The sequence below is a fragment of the Bos indicus x Bos taurus genome, chromosome 15 (genome assembly GCF_003369695.1).
Source record: "Bos indicus x Bos taurus breed Angus x Brahman F1 hybrid chromosome 15, Bos_hybrid_MaternalHap_v2.0, whole genome shotgun sequence".
In the NCBI taxonomy this organism is placed as follows: Eukaryota; Metazoa; Chordata; class Mammalia; order Artiodactyla; family Bovidae; genus Bos; species Bos indicus x Bos taurus.
This window is the reverse complement of record NC_040090.1, coordinates 64,214,690-64,235,229: the sequence shown is the minus strand read 5'-3', so window position 1 is coordinate 64,235,229 and position 20,540 is coordinate 64,214,690. Positions and strand designations below refer to the sequence as shown.

At 40.2% G+C, this 20,540-nt stretch overlaps 1 pseudogene; it reads left to right on the top strand.

The window, feature by feature from the left end:
* LOC113905061 lies at positions 1–19,803 on the top strand (annotated as a pseudogene).
* Positions 19,804–20,540: the final 737 nt, after the last annotated feature.

Genomic DNA, 20,540 nt, shown 5'->3' with positions numbered 1-20,540 from the left:
ATGTGGGAAACTTCAAAATTGAAGTCATTGCAGCGGGTGAGTGAGATTATCCGAAATGGGTGTAGAAAGCCAAGGGCAGAAAGAATGCAACAAATAACATTTAGAGAGTGTTTAGCAATGAAACATTTAGCAACACTTAGCAGTGGTTTAAAGAAGGAACGTTCAGTAGGGCAGGAGTGGAGCCAGGAGAACATTATTATTATGGCAGGCGTGGAGTGTGAAATGCTACCAAAAGGAAGTCCCTTAGCAGACCTCAGAGAAGTAAACAAAAAGGATCTTGGTGGTAATGGGTGGGGAAGAGGTAAGAAAGCCAGGAAAGTAAGTTTGAACTATTCCCTCGGGAAATGAGGAGTTGTTTAATGAGTATAAAATTTCAGTTTTACAAGATGAAGAAAGACTTCTGTGAATATACTTAACACTATAGAGCTGTACGTTCAAAACTAGTCAAAATGGAAGTTTTACATTATATGTATTTTACCACAACGTAAAAAAAGATTTTTTTTTCAAAAAGAGACCATCTTCCTCTGAAGCTGGAGAAAAAGAGATGAAACTGATGTTGATGAGGAGTTAGTTGACATCAGCACAGAAACAAAGAGAAAAGCGTACATTGACATGACTTCTCTAAAATATTACGTGTGGTCGTCAATGCTAACAGGAGGGCAGGCAGGAGTGACTCCAACATCAGTTATCTTTGACGTTTGGGAAGTAGCTTAGTAAGATCATTTCACAGAGGAGTCAAACCTTGTTTTTGCCTGTTCCTCTCCTGCTAGACAGTTTTTCCCTGAAGAGTATAACTCATTGTTATAGTCAGTCTGTGAGAATAATACACAGATGAACACAAACTCCTGTATTTGAGTTTTGATTTACATCAAACTTAGTATTCACATTATTTCTTTTGTTCTGATCACACAGAAGAAATAAGATCATGACTTTCGCAGACAAGTAGTTTTGAAGGTGTATTTATTTGTTGACAGCTCACCTTGCAATCTCAGGATGGTCTAAAATTAAATCTAGAGGATTAAGAGAGGAATAGTGGTAATTTTTCTGGGAAATTACCACTGTGGAGAATTCTGAAAGAGATGGGAGTACCAGACCACCTGACCTGCCTCTTGAGAAATCTGTATGCAGGTCAGAAAGCAACAGTTAGAACTGGACATGGAAAAACAGACTGGTTGCAAATAGGGAAAGGAGTCAGTCAAGGCTGTATAATGTCACCCTGCTTATTTAACTTATATGCAGAGTACATCATGAGAAACGCTGGGCTGGATGAGGCACAAGCTGGAAGCTAGATTGCCAGGAGAAATATCAATAACCTCAGATATGCAGATGACACCACCCTTTTGGCAGAAAGTGAAGAAGGAGAGCCTCTTGATGAAAGTGAAAGAGGAGAGTAAAAAAATTGGCTTAAAGCTCAACATTCAGAAAACTAAGATCATGGCATCCAGTCCCATCACTTCATGGCAAATAGATAGGGAAACAGTGGAAACAGTGGCTGACTTCATTTTTATGGGCTCCAAAATCACTGCAGATGGTGACTGCAGCCATGAAATTAAAAGACACTTGCTCCTTGGAAGAAAAGCTATGACCAACCTAGACAGCATGTTAAAAAGCAGAGACATTACTTTGTCAACAAAGGTCCATCTAGTCAAGGCTATGGTTTTTCCAGTAGTCATGTATGGATGTGAGAGTTGGACTGTGAAGAAAGCTGAGCGCCGAAGAATTGATGCTTTTGAACTGTGGTATTGGAGAAGACTTTTGAGAGTCCCTTGGACTCCAGGGAGATCCAACCAGTCCATTCTAAAGGAGATCAGTCCTGAATGTTCATTGGAAGGACTGATGCTCAAGCTCCAATACTTTGGCCACCTGTTTTGAAGAACCATCTCATTAGAAAAGACCCTGATGTTGGGAAAGATTGAAGGTAGGAGAAGAAGGGGATGACAGAGAATGAGATGGTTGGATGGTATCACCAACTCAATAGGTATGAGTTTGAGTGAACTCCGGGAGTTGGTGATGGACAGAGAAGCCTGACGTGCTGCAGTCCATGGGGTCGCAAAGAGTCGGATGTGACTGAGTGACTGAACTGAAATGAACTGAGTGGTAATTTTTATTTCAAATATGAATTATAATATCTAAAATTGAATGCATTTATTTCATAATGTCAGAAAAGAAGCACTCATAATATACAAAAAGCACCAAAAATATGTACAGCAAAACATCACAACACAATGTTACTTCTTCCCAGTTAACTATTAGTGCCAGTGAGAGTAGAAACAGAGCAAATGTGTCTGAACTTTGCCTGGCATTTAATTTACCCCAGTGCATATGTGTAGGAATATTTTATTTGCTTGCAAAATTTTATTTGCATCTATATATACAGGCTTGAATTAAAAAAAAAAAAAGCAGTGTATAGGTACAGCTCTTTATCATGGAAATGTTTATAAACAATTTTTGTTTTATTCATAAATATTTCAATGTGTATCTCTAAAAGCTAGTAACTTATTTTTATGAAACATGGATATACCATTATCACATCTTAAAAAATCAATAACTCCTTAATATCAGTGAATGTCCACTCAGCATTTAAACTTTCCAATGTATTTTCTAGTAGTTCAAATGGGGACCCCAATAAACTCCGTATATTACAATTAGTTGACATGTACTCTAAATCTCTTTCAATCTGTAGGCTCCCTTTTTGTCTTTCTTTAATTTCCCCCCAGCCTCTTCCTTTTATACCGAAATTAAACAATAAATGGGCCAGAAACTATGCTAGACACTTTATGGATATTGTCATACTTATTTATCACCAGAAGTCCTCACACATAGATATTATACTACCTAGATACAGGGACTTCCCTGGTGGCTCAGCTGGTAAAGAATCCACCTACTAATGCAGAACATGCGTGAGAGGTGGGTTCCATCCTTCATTCAGGAAGAGCCCTGGAGAGGAAAATGGCAACCAACTCCAGTATTCTTGCCTGGAAAATTCCATGGACAGGGAAGCCTGGTGGACTAGAGTCCATGGGGTCACAAAGAGAGGCAACTGAGTGCACACACACACACACCCCTAGATACAAGATCAGGAAATCAAAGCTTAGACAATGAATACTAACAGTAGCAGAACTGAGTTTATGTTGGCAGACCTCTTTGACGCCAAAGCCCATGTTCTTTCTACTAGTGATGGCCTCCCAAGTCACACTGTACTTGGGTATCCAAAGCTCAAGACTATCTCTGATTCCTTTTAAAATGCTATCCAAGCAAATTTGAGCCCAGGCATCCCATGTACCTGAGTTTCTGTAACAAAAGCAAGGAATATGTGTCAAACCTTCTAACCATTTAGATATTTCCAGTTAATTCTCCCAAAACAACAGAAATTACTGAAATATCAGCTGAATGATCCTCCCACCCCCAGCTCCTGGTATCAGCTTTCAGCCTTCAAGGGGTGAGAAGGAGATGAAAATTTGTTGAGAGTGACCAGAGAGTGCTATAAGGAAACAGATTCAAAATAGTTCTTTGCATACTTGCCTCAGATTTTGCAGAGATGGAAACCCCTGAATGATGACTCTAAACATAATGAAAGTCAGGCAGACTCCTTTTTATAAAAAAACAATAGCAACAACAACAACAAAAAACCTTGTGACGAAGCAAGAAAGTTTAAATCAGTTGCAGTCTCTCAGACAGATAATACTATGATTAGGGTTTGCATTCTTGATCCAAAAGCCATCTAAAAAAAAAAAAACTACTATTTTTGAAATTACATAAAATAACAAATTAATATTTCAAGTGCTATAAATGAGCATAAATTTACCTTGTATGCTGATGTTTAAATCAGTCCCAATTTACTATAATTGCATGTAGAGTTTACAAAATGATATAATCCTATTAAATCTCCATATTTATAACTGTTACACTTATATTCAGTCTCCCAGATTTGGGTCTATCATTTTCATCTTACTTTTTCAGATATATGGTGAATGCCAACTTTATGCCCAAGTAAAAGTTTTTTTATTTCTGAAGCCATTCAGTATACACTTAATGAGCCAATCTTAGGTGACAAGTCCAGTGTTGTTCAGTCGGTCAGCCGTGTCTGACTCTTTGTGACCCCATGGACTGCAACACACCAGGCTTCCCTGTCCATCACCATTTCCCAGAGCTTACTCAAACTCACGTCCATCGAGTCGGTGATGCCATCCAACCCTTTCATCCTCTGTCATCCCCTTCTCCTCCTGCCTTCAATATTTCCTAGCATCAGGGTCTTTTCCAATGAGTCAACTCTTCACATCAGGTGGCCAAAGTATTGGAGCTTCAGCTTCAGCATCAGTCCTTCCAATGAATATTCATTGTTGATTTCCTTTAGGATCAACTGGTTTGATCTCCTTGCTGTCCAAGGGACTCTCAAATGTCTTCTCCAGCATCACAGTTCAAAAATATCAATTCTTTGGTGCTCAGCCTTCTTTATGGTCCAGCTCTCACAACCATACATGACTACAGGAAGAACCATAGCTTTGACTATACAGATCTTTGTTGGCAAAGTAATGTCTCTGATTTTTAATATGTTTTCTAGGTTGGTCAATAGCTTTTCTTCCAAGGAGCAAACATCTTTTAATTCCATGGCTGCAGTCACCATCTGCAGTGATTTTGGAGCCCAAGAAAATAAAGTCTGTCACTGTTTCCACTGTTTCCCCATATGTTTGCCATGATGTTATGGGACCGGGTGCCGTGATCTTCATTTTTTGAATGTTGAGTTTGAAGCCAGTTTTTTCACTCTCCTCTTTCACCTTCATCTAGAGGCTCTTCAGTTCCTCTTCACTTTCTGCCATAAAGGTGGTGTTATCTGTATATCTGAGGTTACTGATATTTCTCCCAGTAATCCTGATTCCAGCTTGTGCTTAATCCAGCCCTGCATGTCGCATGGTATACATTGCATATAAGTTAAATGAGCAGAGTGACAATATACAGTCTTGACATACTCTTTCCCCAATTTAGAACCAGTCTGTTGTTCCATGTCCAGTTCTAACTGTTGCTTCTTAATCTGCATATGGGTTTCTCAGGAGGCAGGTCAGGTGGTCTGGTATTCCCATCTCTAAGAATTTTCCAGAGTTTGTTGTGATCCACATAGTCAAAGGTTTTAGTATAGTCAATGAAGCAGAAGTAGATGTTTTTCTGGAATTCTCTTGCTTTTTCTGTGATCCAACAGATGTTGGCAATTTGATCTCTGGCTCCTCTGCCTTTTCTCAATCCAGCTTGAAATCTGGAAGTTCTTGGTTCATATACTGTTGAAGCCTGGCTTGAAGAATTTTGAGCATTGCTTTGCTAGCGTGTGAGATGAATGCGATTGTGTGGTAGTTTGAACATTCTTTGGCATGTTAGATGCTAGATACTAGAGAACTAGTGATTAATAAGACCAAGTTACCATCTATAAGTGGCTCAGCCCCATAGAGAACTGACATGAAAAGGAACAAAGACAATATAATGCAATGAGTGCTGGGTGTATAAAATGCCTAAAGGATACATGAAAGGGAGTATCTAATGCTGCCTAGAGTCAAGGAGGCCTTCACAGAGGACAGCATCCATGAGCTGATGGTTGAAAGATGAGGATGCCAATGATGGTGGTGGTGGCGGTGGTGGTGACAGCAGCTATTTTATCTCTGCCGTGTTTATATAATATCTCACTAAATCTTCACACTAGTCCATCAAGATCAGTTTTACCCACATTTTACAAAACAAATTGTTGAGATCCAGGAAGTTAAGAATTTTATCTAATCATACAAGAAATTGGTGAAATGAAAACTACCTACCAAAAACTAAAAATAAATAAACCTACCTATGAAAACATCTGATTAAACCAAAATTCTGGTTCCAACAATAGCTTCTTATGCTAACTATTAATAATACTCTCAGCCTCTCTGCCCAGGGCAAGCAGACAGCAAGCACAGGGGACCTGTATGACAGCATCCTAATTTCCCTCCATTGATCCTTGGTTAGTGCTACCTCCCTCAGTGGCTTCAGCCTTATGCACAAAATATACTGTGCTTTGAATTTAGAAGCTGCTAAATTAAGAATTAGACTCACAAGGAGATTGAATAATCAGAATAACAGCAAAGAAGAGCCAGTGGGAAATAATTTTTCAGAGTCAATATTCTTTCTTTTTCATAAAGCCTCAGACAATTGCACTATCATGCCACAGTTGGAATATTTCAACTTTATGTCCACCAGGAATCTACTTTTTCATGATATTACAGAAAATACTGAAAAAAGAAATGTTTGCTTTGAAAAAAAAAAAGAAAAACAGAATTAGGTTTTGTAATTACTTGTGTTTAAAGATTTCCATTTTTTAATTTTCTTAAGCTAAAAGCTAAGCTGGCAGGGTCTTGATTTCTAAATGGAATAACTAGAGGATTAAACAATTGCTAACAATGTAGTATTTAAAGTAGATAAATAGATAATCTGACAGAAAAAAAAAAAAAACAGAAAATGAATAAGCATCAAGGGTACTAAAAAGCAGATGCCTACAGTGAAGATCAAGGGACAGCTGGCCAAAGGCTCCATAGTGATGCTTTAAATGGAAGATAGAAACTGTAGTCCCTCCCAGTGAAACATTGGTGCATTTTCAGGGACAAGATAAATGTGTACGAAGGTAGAGGACATGAGCAATGTGCTGTGAGAAATGGAACCAAATATTCTCTAGGTCTTAAAATCCAGTGCTGTCCCCTCCTACCCACTTCCTCATGCCTAGAGTCATGGTAAGTGGCATTCTCAGACTGCATACTGTGAAGTTTCAAGTATAAATGTGTCTGCATTGATGTAAACTTAAGACTAAGAGTGGAGGTTCCTCTGCACAGTGGTTCACAAGGACACATGACTTTTACTAAGATGTGGCAATGAAGATCTAGCAGGGGGAAAACAGAAGCAAAAGAGTGGGGAATTAGAGTGAATCTCTGTGGCTATGAGCTTATGCTTTAATTGACATCTGTAATTAAACCGCCTTTGGCCTATTCAGACACATCACTCTGGGAATGTTCCCTCCTCTGTCCTGTATCATCAATTTTTCCTTGTCTATTGGTTGGATCATTTCCAACACATATACATAGTTTTATCCTTATCATCTTATAAAAATGCCCTCTCTGGACTGTACTTCCCCCTTCAGCTACTGCTCATTTCTCTGTTCTCCTTTTCAGCAAGACTTCTTGAGATACTTGACTATTCACTATTTCTTTGTTTAATTTTGTTACTATACTCTAATTAGGCTTTTGCCACCACCACTCCCCAAACTGCTTTCCAAGCTCATCAGTGATCTCCATGTTGCTGAGTCCGATGGTCAGTGATCAGTCCTTATCCCACTTGGCATATCAGCAACATTTCACAGAGCTGATAACATTCAATTTCTTGGAAATATTTTCTTCACTTAGAATTCATGGCTATGCACTGGTCACCTCTCTTGCTGCTTTATCCTCTTCTCCAAGCCCAATGCTTGGTTCTTGGACCTCTTATTTCTCCACACTCTCTCTTGAGACCTCATGGTGTTATAAACCCTCTCTATATTAATGACTACCAGAGTGGTACTTCCATGCTGGATCTCTCCTCTGAAATCTTCTCTCATCCATTAAACCATCTACTCTATTTGACTGTCTAAAAAGCATCTCAGAATTAATATTCCCCAAACAGAACTCATGATCTCTTTGGCACTATCAGATTTGGATCACCCATAATGTTTCCCGTGTCAGTCAGAAACATCCATCCATTTGGGACTTGCTCAAGCCCCCAAATCTCAGATTTTACATCTAATTTCTGTAAAGTAAGAGCTTTTCTTTCTTTTCCTGAGAGGTCTTAGTGAAATGTCATAGATCCCTTTAAGAAAGGACTGAGTGCCCCAAGTACCACAAATCTTCCTTCTAGTCTTCCCCAAAGGGAAGGTGGTAACTTACTTATCAGTGTGACTGTGCACTATGGAAATGGAAATACCCAAACTTTTCTGGGGTTACTGAAGACTGGCTCTAAGGTGAGACCCATTCCTAAGAACCCAAAATGCCACTGTGGCCTACCACACCCCACACGGTGGGGACCCCTGGAAGTCAGGTGATAAATGCAATTTTGGCCTAAATCTTTCATGGACCCAGCAGATGAAGAGATTCACACTGTCATGATTTCCCTAGTGCCTCAAGGTTTACTTGGAATTGACATTCTCAGGAATTGTCACGATTCCCACAAGAAGGGCCAAGTAATGATGGTTAAGATCATAGACTCTGGAGCTTGCTTGTTCAAATCCTAGTATGACACTATCTGTGTGGCCTTGGGCAAATTACTTGAGTTAAGGTCTCTGTGCTTCAGCTTACTAATCTTATAAATGAGATAATTACAGCCCTTAAGGATGGTAAGAGAATTAAATGAGTTAGTATTTGTCAAATGCCTAGGCATAGTAAGTGCTATATAAATGTTATTTAAATAACATCCTTAATCCCTTTCTTTATCTCTCAAATCAATCCAGAAATCTTTTTGGCTTTACCTCCAAATCATATCTAAAATCTGAGTGCTTTATATTACACTCCCCTCCACAACCCCCAGTGCTACCACCACAGAGCCAGCCATCACCAACTCTTATTGGATTATTGTAGTAACCTCAGGCCCTCCATTACCTCTCTAACCTGATCTCTTCATAGGCTCCTCTGTATTCACCCCACTACCACTACACTCCATCCATACCAGCTGCTCCCTAAGTGCTCCAGACTTGCTCTCACTTTAGTGCCTTTGCACTGGCTGTTCCCCTAGGATGCTCTTGCTTCACTTATTCTCCTGCATAAACACTCTTTGATGTTCTTCACAAATGTTACCTTCCTAACAAAGTCCACTTTGATCATCTCTATTTAAGTGCACTTATGCCCCCATACGTATTTCTAATATATTCACACATACTCCTTATCCTGCTCTGTTTTAGTAGGCTTTCTAAAATGTATGCAATTTACTATAATTACTAGATCCTGCAGAAGATCATGGAAAAGTACCAAATGATTAAAGGCCTATTAAATAGAAGGTACCTGAATGCCTGAGTCACGGCCTGGAGCAGAGCAGTCCAGGAGAACCTCCGTGAGCAAGGACTGACTGACTGCTTTCCAGGAGGTCCATCGCCAGGTCCATATAACACAGATTACTGCCTTCACCTGGCTTTACCATCTTTCAAGAGCCTCCTCAACTTATTGCTAATATCTCAGGGGTGAATGGAGCCACTCATAGGAGAAAGAAAATAACAGTAGCACCTACAGGACCCAGCAACCAGAGAGAAACAGCAGAATGCCTAAAACTGGCAGCCCCTCATAAACCAGAACTGCTAGAGAATAAGGATGCTTTAATTTCTGAGATTTAAAACAGAACAATAACAATGGTACTCAAAAATTCGGTTCTAATATATGAAGAGAAAAAAAAAGAGACTCTGGAATTCAAAGAGTTGTGTTTTTTTGTTTGTTTGTTTTTGTTTTTTTATAACTTTACAAATCCTACAGAGGAACTAAAGGAGCTATTATTTTCTGCTGGGGACTGAATTCAGGCCTATATGATTAAGCAATACATTTCTCAACACAGAAAGTAAAAACACAAAGAAATGGAAACCATAAGAGAAATTTTTAAAAAGGGCTTGCAGGACAGATGCAGAGACTCAACATGTGAATAATGAAAGTTCCAAGGGAGGGAAAGGGAACAGATGTAGGAGTGCATTAATTAGGGAAATAATAGAAGAAATTTCCCCTTGTTTGAGGAAAGGCTCAAGTCTACAAATTTAAAGTGCTCATTGAGTTCCAGACATAATTAATGAGGAAAAAAAATTTTTTTAAACCCAGCTGGGCATATCCAGGCAGAATTCCTAAATTCAAGCATAAAGAAAATGTATAGGCTGTCACACATAAAAACTGCATCACATACAAAGGAAAGGGCCAACACGAATAGGACTGAGGCACTGGACAGAAGAAAACAGAATTACCCCCATAGAGCACTGAGGGAAGAGGACGCCAACCCCAAAACCTACTCTCCATTGAGACAGCCCCCTGCCAGGGTGAGAGAGGGTGTGGGCAAATATGTGACATCATGTACATCTTCCACTACAGCAATGCTTTAGGAAGGACCCTAAGGCAACGGGACGATCACAACAGAGTTCCCAGTAGGGCACAAGAAGGGGAGGAAATAGCATGAGAATGCATCTCTGTCTCTCTGCAGGTGCATTTGTATACAATTTTCCACTTCAGTTCAGTTCAGTTCAGTTGCTCAGTCATGTCCGACTCTTTGCGACCCCATGAATCACAGCAGGCCAGGCCTCCCTGTCCATCACCAACTCCTGGAGTTCACTCAGACTCATGTCCATCGAGTCAGTGATGCTATCCAGCCATCTCATCCTCTGTCGTCCCCTTCTCCTCCTGCCCCCAATCCCTCCCAGCATCAGAGTCTTTTCCAATGAGTCAGCTCTTCGCATGAGGTGGCCAAAGTACTGGAGTTTCAGCTTTAGCATCATTCCCTCCAAAGAAATCCCAGGGCTGATCGCCTTCAGAATGGACTGGTTGGATCTCCTTGCAGTCCAAGGGACTCTCAAGAGTCTTCTCCAACACCACAGTTCAAAAGCATCAATTCTTCGGCACTCAGCTTTCTTCACAGTCCAAATCTCACATCCATACATGACCACTGGAAAAACCATAGCCTTGACTAGATGGACCTTTGTTGGCAAAGTAATGTCTCAGCTTTTAAATTTTCCACTTAGATATACATATAGTGAAGTGAAAGTCTCTCAGTCATATCTGACTCTTTGTGACCCCATAGACTGTATAGTCCATGGGGATTCTCCAAGCCAGAATACTGGAGAGGCTAGCCGTTCCCTCCTCCAGGGAATCTTCCCAACCCAGGGATCTAACCCAGGTCTCCCGCATTGCATGTGGATTCTTTACCAGCTGAGCCACCAGGGAATCCCAAGAATACTGGAGTGGGTAGCCTATCCCTCCTCCAAGGGATCTTCCCAACCCAGGAATTGAACTGGGGTCTCCTGCATCACAGGTGGATTCTTTACCAGCTGAGCCACCAGGGAAGCAGACATACATATACTTAAATATAAATTGAAAATGATAGAATGCCAGGGAATCTGTAACATTAGTGCCAAACAATGATCATATAAAGAGAACATCCTACAGGGGAAAACCTAAAAATGTCTAAGAATACTAAATGATCTCAAGTCCTCGGAAAGGGAGGAAGGAACAAGTAGAGAAGGGAAGTGGAAGTTTTCTTAAGGTTTCAACTGAGTAGGGAAGTAAAAGTTTTACAAAGGTGAAAGAGGACAGCAAGGAAATGAACATGTCTATGGAGAGATATGGTCGGTATCTTATTTTCATATTGACAGCAGAGAAAGAAGTGGTTCAATAGAAGTAAACGAAATGGGAGAGTAATGCCTAGAAGAGTGGGGAAATGTGATAGAAACTCTAAATTCAGTAAGGAAAATGTAGACAACTAATTGTACTTGGATCAACCCACCAAAATTAAGGGCGGGGGGGACAGCATAATATAAATAATATGCATGAGGTAAAATGAAAGAAAGAAAATCAAAGATATCTGTTTTCAATTAAATGTAAATAGATTGGATGCATCTTTCAAAGACAAAGATTGTCAGATTGAATTTTTTTTTTTTTTTTAAGTGGATGTCTCTCAGACGGTAAAGCATCTGCCTACAATGCAGGAGACCCGGGTTCGATCCCTGGGTCGGGAAGATCCTCTGGAGAAGGAAATGGCAACCCACTCCAGTATTCTTGCCTGGACAATCCTACAGATGGAGAAGCCTGGTGGGCTACAGTCCATGGGGTCGCAAAGAGTCGGGCACGACTGAGCGTCTTCACTTCACTTCTCATTTTCTTTCTTTTTTTTTTAATTTTATTTTTAAACTTTACAATATTGTATTGGTTCTGCTATATATTGAAATGAATCCGCCACAGGCATATTTGTTTTAATGTAGGAAATAAATAAATAGGCAAACAGGTATCAGGAAAATACTTTTTTTTTTTTTTTAAGAAAAGTTAAGCAGAAAAAGCAGCATACAATTATAACTAGCAAAGCAGCAGTTAAGATTAAAAGCATTAATCAGAGACTTCCCTGGTGGTCTAGTGGTTAAGAAGACACCTGTTAATGCAGGGGACATGGGTTTGATTCCCTGGTCCATCCGGGAAGATTCTACACGCCACACAGCAGCTAAGCCCTAGAACTGCAAGTACTGAAGCCGGCGTTCTAGATCCTGTGCTGCAACGGAAGAGTAACCCCCTCTCACTGCAACTACAGAAAAGCCCATGAGCAGCAACAAAGACCCAGCGCAGCCAAAAATTAATGAATTAACTAAAAGCATTAATCAGGACAAGAGGAAGTTTACCAAACGTAGACTCCATTTACGAAAAGGATAGAACAGTCACGAATCTCTGTGTACCAAATATCTAAAAAGCTAGATATGTGAAACAAACATCATTAGGATATTTCTTCTTAAGAAACATCTTCTTAAGATCATCTTCTTAAGAAATTATACATAAACCTTAACTCTATAGTGGGTTGTTTTAATGATTACATTTATTATATCACTTTTATATTCATATTGCTGTGTTTAGTGCAGGTGACTTTATAGTTTGAGACCCTGAGGTTCAGTTAATCATAGAAGAAGGGCTGGAGATATTAAATTTACTTATAAAGATTCCAACCAGTCTACTTGTTTTGAAAGCTGGTGGTCCCTTTACCACACTGTGCTGACTCCCTTGGGCCAAAGGGAACCCAGCCAGGACCATCACAGGGCCCACCAGAGAGAGAGCAGAACAGAGTCCCTGGGGCCCCTCCGAGGAAATGCTCTGGCCCTGCTGGTGCAGCACGAACTCAGGCCCTCCTTCCACCCCAGGCTTCTGCCAGGACCCTCTGAGTCTCACACTGCAGCCCCACTACTAACGCTTGACCCCGGTGGGAGCGTCTTGAAGGGAGATGGGGAGTTCTCTCTGTCCTCTGCCAGCCACTCCCTAGATTAACTCCTGGCACTTAGAAAGCATTCATCCCTCTTCAGTTTCCACAACAAACATGTTTTGAGTACACAGATGTACAAGGCCCTGTCCTGGATTTCTTTATTTGGTCATTTTCAGTCACTAAGTTATGTGTGACTATTTTTTGTGACCCCATGGACTGCAGCACACCAGGCTCCACTTTATCCTGGAGTTTGCTCCAATTCATGTCCATTGAGTCGGTGATGCTATCTAATCATCTCATCCTCTGCCTCTTTCTTCTCCTCCTGCCTTCAATCTTTCCCAGCATCAGGATCTTTTCCAATGAGTCGGCTCTTCCCATGAGGTGGCCAAAGTATTGCAGCTTCAACTTCAGCCTCAGTCCTTCTAATGAATATTCAGAATTGAGTTTCTTTAGGATTGGCTGGTTTGATCTCCTTGTTGTCCAAGGGACTCTCAAGAGTCTTCTCCAGCACCACAGTTTGAAAGCATCAATTCTTTGGTGCTCAGCCTTCTTTATGGTCCAACTCTCACATCCATACATGATTACTGGAGCTTTGACTATAAAGAGATTTATCAACAATGTGATGTTTCTGCTTTTTAATATAATGTCTAGGTTTATCAGAGCTTTTCTTCCAAGGAACAAGCGTCTTCTTAATTAGGGCTCTTTTTTCCCCAATACTCTTCTGAGATCTGGTGAATGTGCCAGAGCTGTAGGACTCACGTGTGGCTTCCAAATGCTCCATATTCAGGGACAATGATCCATAGGCAGTGCTGACCCATGACTTAGTTTCTAGATAGTGAGCTTTAGTAAAGCTAAATCAATTCTATTTAGACAATTGCTCTTTATTCTGATACTATTTAATATGTCCTTCCTCTTTATAGTTTAGACTTTAACTTATGAAATGATAGCAGATGGCAGAGTTTATCATTAATAATCTTACTTGAAAAATAAATGTTGCCAACCCTATGAACGCCCCCTCAAATAATTTATGATAGATGTAAGATGTATAACTCTGTGAATTCAAATATGTGGGGACCCCTGTTTTCCATGGCTTCCTCCCTACACATTTTCAATGTGTGTGGCCATCGTGTGCCACATGCAGGATCTTAGTTCCCCAACCAGGGATCAAACCCATGCTCCCTGCAGTGGAAGATTAGAGCCTTAATCACTGGACTACCAGGGAGGTCCCCCCTTCTCTGTATTTCTAAGGACTATCCATGCTGCACAGATATATTTCTACCACTACCTCTCAATCTGCAAACACGTCTTGACCAGCAATGGAATGGTCCAGTCATTCAAGGAACCAGATTTCCCCTGGAGGGATGGGGACTACATGGTACAGAGTCCTGTCCTGGAAGACTAGAAGAACACACTGCATTGGCAAGCATTGCTAAGCCTGGTGGATCTGTTCCCACACTGTCAATTGATGTCACAAGCTTGGTCTCCCACATATGCTGCTGGGGAAACATCACAATCCAGTGTCACTCTAAAAGAAAAATTCTCAGATACTGGCGTTGTCGCTGTTCAGTCGTCAAGTCATGTCCAACTTTTCATGACCCCATGGACTACAACACACCAGGCCTCCCTATCCCTCACCATCTCCCAGAGTTTGCCCAAGATCATGTCCATCGAGTCGGCAATGCCATCCAACCACCTCATCTTCTGTCATCCCCTTCTCCTCCTGACCTCAATCTTTCCCAGTATCAGGGTTTTTTCCAATGAGTCATCTCTTCACATCAGTTGGCCAAAGTATTGGAGCTTCGGCTTCAGCATCAGTCCTTCCAATGAATGTTTAAGGTTGATTTCCTTTAGGACTAACTGGTTTGATCTTGCTGTCCAAGGGACTCTCAAGAATCTTCAACACCACAGTTTAAAAGCACCAATTCTTTGGCCCAGATACATCCATAGTAATCATCACAAATATGGCAAAGTTGCCCTGAATCTACCTTAAAATTTAAAAGAAAAAAGTTAAAATTGAAGATTAAAATTTTAACAATATCAAACCAATGATAGAGAGGTATTGTCTTCATTTACACCATGCTCTTATTTTCCTAAATTTCAAAATGATTTCTGAGGTTCTTTCCCTCATTCAGTGGTTCAAATTTTAAGAAGTTTACTTTTAACCCAGGTTGAGTTTAGAAATTCAGCTCATTTGACATGGTACTTCACTTCTTTCCTCCACTGGAGACAGCCTGCTGTTGGGAAATTTGGTCTGTCTGAGGGCAGTATCTGAGTTTGAATCTTGACTAAAAATTTTTTATGAGCTACATTGTTACTTTCAGCAAGTTTTTAATATCTCTAAGCCAGGGCTTCATCATTTGTAAAATGGGTATCGTAAGACAAACAACACAGTTGTGATGTATCTGGTATAAAGTATCTAAGAAATGCTGGTAGTATTTTTTAATCTAATTAGACTTCAAATTTTACTTTCAAATAAACTTCAAAAAGATATTATTTTTTCTGTTTGTCCTATTTTTTTTAAAAAGCAGTTGGGAGGAAGTGTTTAAATTTACTTCTCAAGTTTGTGCAGAATGACAAGATGAACCTGGAGTGAACAGGATCTCATGCCAAATGCTCTTGCCCACTTGTGATGCCACAGATCCACAAATAAGAACCACACGTAATCCTAGCTTTGATTTTACCCCACTGTCTCTTTAGCCAAGCAGTGTCCTTAGCACGGGGCTTCAGTGCTGAATCATTACTGACTCAGAGGTTTATAAATACCGCTACTTGAATCACTTGGAGTTTTCTTTAGTGGTCCCCTACTTCCCTTTCTTAAGTTTCAATTAAACCTGACCCCATAAAGGGAGTGATATCTGACTTCCCACATTAGCGGGGCTGCTGTCTCTATGACGTACATGATACATTTATAAGAAGGAACATTCTAAAAATAAGCTTAATGTATTCTCATTCAATTCACTAAATAGCTGATGTAACTTGAAGACAGTAAGTCATCCTCATCAGTGTTCTGTAACAGCTTACTAAATGTCAGAAAGAAATAGAAATGTTCTAAGCTAGGACCCCATTCTTAATTCCTTACATAATAAGCTAGAATGCATACATTTTACAGAAAAGAAAATGTTAAAATAATGTAAATATAATAGCATTCAAAATCTAAATCTCATTTGGTAGGAATAGTTAAAAAATAACATTCATAAAGACAGCCAAGGTGCTGTGTTGAAAGCATTGAAATGTGACTGCCAGTACATGAAACCATTTCAGTAAGGAATGTACTTAAGAAATGGAGGTAGAATTATAGAATAATGCACAAGTAAATCAACATTGTTAGATCCAACTCATCATCTATGCTAGTCATGTACAGCAGCAAAGATAATCCAAAAATTTTTTATATTTGTTCTGTTTTGAGGGCTTCCCTTGTAGCTCAGTTGGTAAAGAATCTGACTGCAATTCAGGAGACCCCAGTTCAATTCCTGGGTCGGGAAGATCCCCTGCAGAAAGGATTGGCAACCCACTCCAGTATTCTTGCCTGGAGAATCCCCATGGACAGAGGAGCCTGGTGGGCTACAGTCCAGGGGGTTGCAAAGAGTCAGACGCAACTGAGTGAGTAAGCACACACACATTATTTGCAGTAGATTTATCTTCCCAATTATATTTAAGATTTGTTTCCCTTTTTGGATATTCATTACCTGATGGATAGGGAAACATACCCAATGACATTCTCAAGGCCACAGATAAATAAAATTTTTCCAGAGATAATTAACAGAGCAAATTGTGTCTGTCAGTAGGTCATGCAGCCTGGAACCCTGAGAGTGTGGAAAGGAGTGAGATCAAGCACGTTATTGATGGCTCTGCCGTCCATCAGCCACCCTAGGCAGCCCAAGGGAAGCATGATTGCCAGCAAGCCTACTCATTGCAATCCTCCTTTCCTCTAGACATGTACCTCACCTCTTCAGGGCTGTCATGGTTAGAACATCATGGAGGATGGGGCTCATGAGAAAGGACCACCTGGGCTTCTTTGAAACCAAGTATCATCCATGTATGTTTTGAGACATGTTTTAGATGTTTCTTTTAGAAACCCTGCAACTACTCTAAAAATTGATTGTACTTTAGAACAGACTTACAGCCAGTGATGGCAGAGTCTACCTAGAACTCTGCTTCATGACCTGCTGGAAAAAACCTTTCAAGTTGTTGGCTATACTGTTCAGTATGACTGTGTAGCTTATTGTGTTGTTGAACACGTTGATGGTATTGTCATGAGTTCTAGACCATCAGTGGATTCTACAATTCAAAATTCAAATATTAAAATATTTGCAAATTTGCAGAGACTCTTAACATTTTTATGACATCCAAAAAGGTGACATTGTGATTGCAAAAAGCTCAAATGATCCAAAATCAAATATTTGTAAAAGAGTGACTGCTTTGGAAGAAGAGAAGAGAAGCGAAAAGCAAAGGAGAAAAGGAAAGATATAAACATCTGAATGCAGAGTTCCAAAGAATAGCAAGAAGAGATAAGAAAGCCTTCTTCAGCGATCAATGCAAAGAAATAGAGGAAAACAACAGAATGGGAAAGACTAGGGATCTCTTCAAGAAAATCAGAGATACCAAAGGAACATTTCATGCAAAGATGAGCTCGATAAAGGACAGAAATGGTATGGACCTAACAGAAGCAGAAGATATTAAGAAGAGATGGCAAGAATACACAGAAGAACTGTACAAAAAAGATCTTCACAACCCAGATAATGACGATGGTGTGATCACTGACCTAGAGCCAGACATCCTGGAATGTGAAGTCAAGTGGCTCTTAGAAAGCATCACTACGAACAAAGCTAGTGGAGGTGATGGAATGCCAGTTGAGCTATTCCAAATCCTGAAAGATGATGCTGTGAAAGTGCTGCACTCAATATGCCAGCAAATTTGGAAAACTCAGCAGTGGCCACAGAACTGGAAAAGATCAGTTTTCATTCCAATCCCAAAGAAAGGCAATGCCAAAGAAGGCTCAAACTACCACACAATTGCACTCATCTCACACGCTAGTAAAGTAATGCTTAAAATTCTCCAAGCCAGGCTTCAGCAATATGTGAACCGTGAACTTCCAGATGTTCAAGCTGGTTTTAGAAAAGGCAGAGGAACCAGAGATCAAATTGCCAACATCTGCTGGATCATGGGAAAAGCAAGAGAGTTCCAGAAAACATCTATTTCTGCTTTATTGACTATGCCAAAGCCTTGGACTGTATGGATCACAATAAACTGGAAAATTCTGAAAGAGATGGGAATACCAGAACACCTGGTCTGCCTCTTGAGAAATGTGTATGCAGGTCAGGAAGCAACAGTTAGAACTGGACATGGAACAACAGACTGGTTCCAAATAGGAAAAGGAGTTCGTCAAGGCTTTATATTGTCACCCTGTTTATTTAACTTATATGCAGATTACATCATGAGAAATGCTGGACTGGAAGAAACACAAGCTGGAATCAAGATTGCTGGGAGAAACATCAATAACCTCAGATATGCAGATGACATCACCTTTATGGTAGAAAGTGAAGAGGAACTAAAAAGCCTCTTGATGAAAGTGAAAGTGGAGAATGAAAAAGTTGGCTTAAAGCTCAACATTCGGAAAACGAAGATCATGGCATCCGGTCCCATCACTTCATGGGAAATAGATGGGGAAACAGTGAAAACAGTGTCAGACTTTATTTTTCTGGGCTCCAAAATCACTACAGATGGTGACTGCAACCATGAAATTAAAAGATGCTTACTCCTTGGAAGGAAAGTTATGACCAACCTAGATAGCATATTCAAAAGCAGAGACATTACTTTGCCAACAAAGGTTCGTCTGGTCAAGGCTATGGTTTTTCCTGTGGTCATGTATGGATGTGAGATTTGGACTGTGAAGAAGGCTGAGTGCCAAAGAATTGATGCTTTTGAACTGTGGTGTTGGAGAAGACTCTTGAGAGTCCCTTGGACTGCAAGGAGATCCAACCAGTCCATTCTGAAGGAGATCAGCCCTGGGTGTTCTTTGGAAGGAATGATACTAAAGCTGAAAGTCCTCAGCTTTGGCCACCTCATGGGAAGAGTTGACTCATTGGAAAAGACTCTGATGCTGGGAGGGATTTGGGGCAGGAGGAGAAGGGGACGGCAGAGGATGAGATGGCTGGATGGCATCTCTGACTCGATGGACGTGAGTCAGAGTGAACTCTGGGAGTTGGTGATGGACAGGGAGGCCTGGCATGCTTCGATTCATGGGGTCACAAAGAGTCGGACACGACTGAGCGACTGATCTGATCTGATCTGATCTCACTGCTTTGGAAGGAGACAAAATCCTCAGCAATAATCCATCAGGTTTCTTTCAAAGCTATAGCTGGGGCTTCCCTGGTAGTCCAGTGGTTAAGAATCCACCTTTCAATGCAGGGGACACGGGTTTGATCCCTGATCAGGGAACTAAGATCCCACCTGCCGTAGGGCAACTGAGCTCCTGTGCCACAGCTACTGAGCCTGCTATCTAGAGTCTGTGATCTGTGACAAGAAGCCACTGCAATGCAAAGCCTGCACACCACAACCAGAGAATAGTCCTCACTCACTGCAACTAGAGAAATCTCACTCACAGCATTGAAGAATCCAGCAACAAAGACCCAGCACAGCCATATAAATAAATAAATAATTTTTTAAAGCTATAGTTATGTGCCAATAAATCATATTTGGTCAGAAGGTGAAAATCTACAGAATTCTACAGACTGCAGGTACTGTTGGACCTATTTTATGCAAACTAATATGAGAATGTGTCTTGTTTAAGATTTGACCTCTGAGTGATTTGGATTTCTACGTGAATGTCTTAAAGGCCACAGATTTTACAATGATTAGTAAGCATTTATTCTTTGACTTGCCTATTGTCTCCTGTTCAAGTGAATGTATTGTTGCCACTGAAATCATATACTTACCAATAAAATAGTTACTATTAAAAATAAAATACTTCCAAATTGTGGGGGGTGGGGGGGCAAGTATAAAGAAAGCTAATATAAATCTATTGAAAATGAATGAAACTTTGCTATATTTAAAATGGATAACCAACAAGGACCTACTGTATAGCACATGGAATTCTGCTAAATGTCATGTGGCAGCCTGGATGGGAGAGGAGTTTGGGGGAGAATGGATACATGTATATGTATGGCTGAGTTCCTTTGCTGTCCACCTGAAGCTATTACAACATTGCTAATTGATTATACTTCAATACAAAATTTTAAAAAAAAATTTTTAATCTTTTTAAAAAATGAAGAGATCTAGCTATCTCTTTATAGGTTGGCTATCCAGAAAAAAGAAAAAATGAATGAGCTAAGCTACATGCTGAGAAGAATTTGCAAAGAAATCTTTCTGATTCTTAAGGAGATAAACCACAATTTATGCAAAAATTCTTCTTAATCTTTTAAATCCTAGGTAAGGTAACAGTGGAACAACTAGCTTCAAATCTCTTCTCAGACACAGACAAAATCATAAAAGTTATAGGAAACAATTCCTCAGTACTGAAAGTAAGGTATGTTGTCAACAAACAAGGAAGATTATCTGACCTATAAAGTAGGGGATAAACAGGATCAGAAGATGTC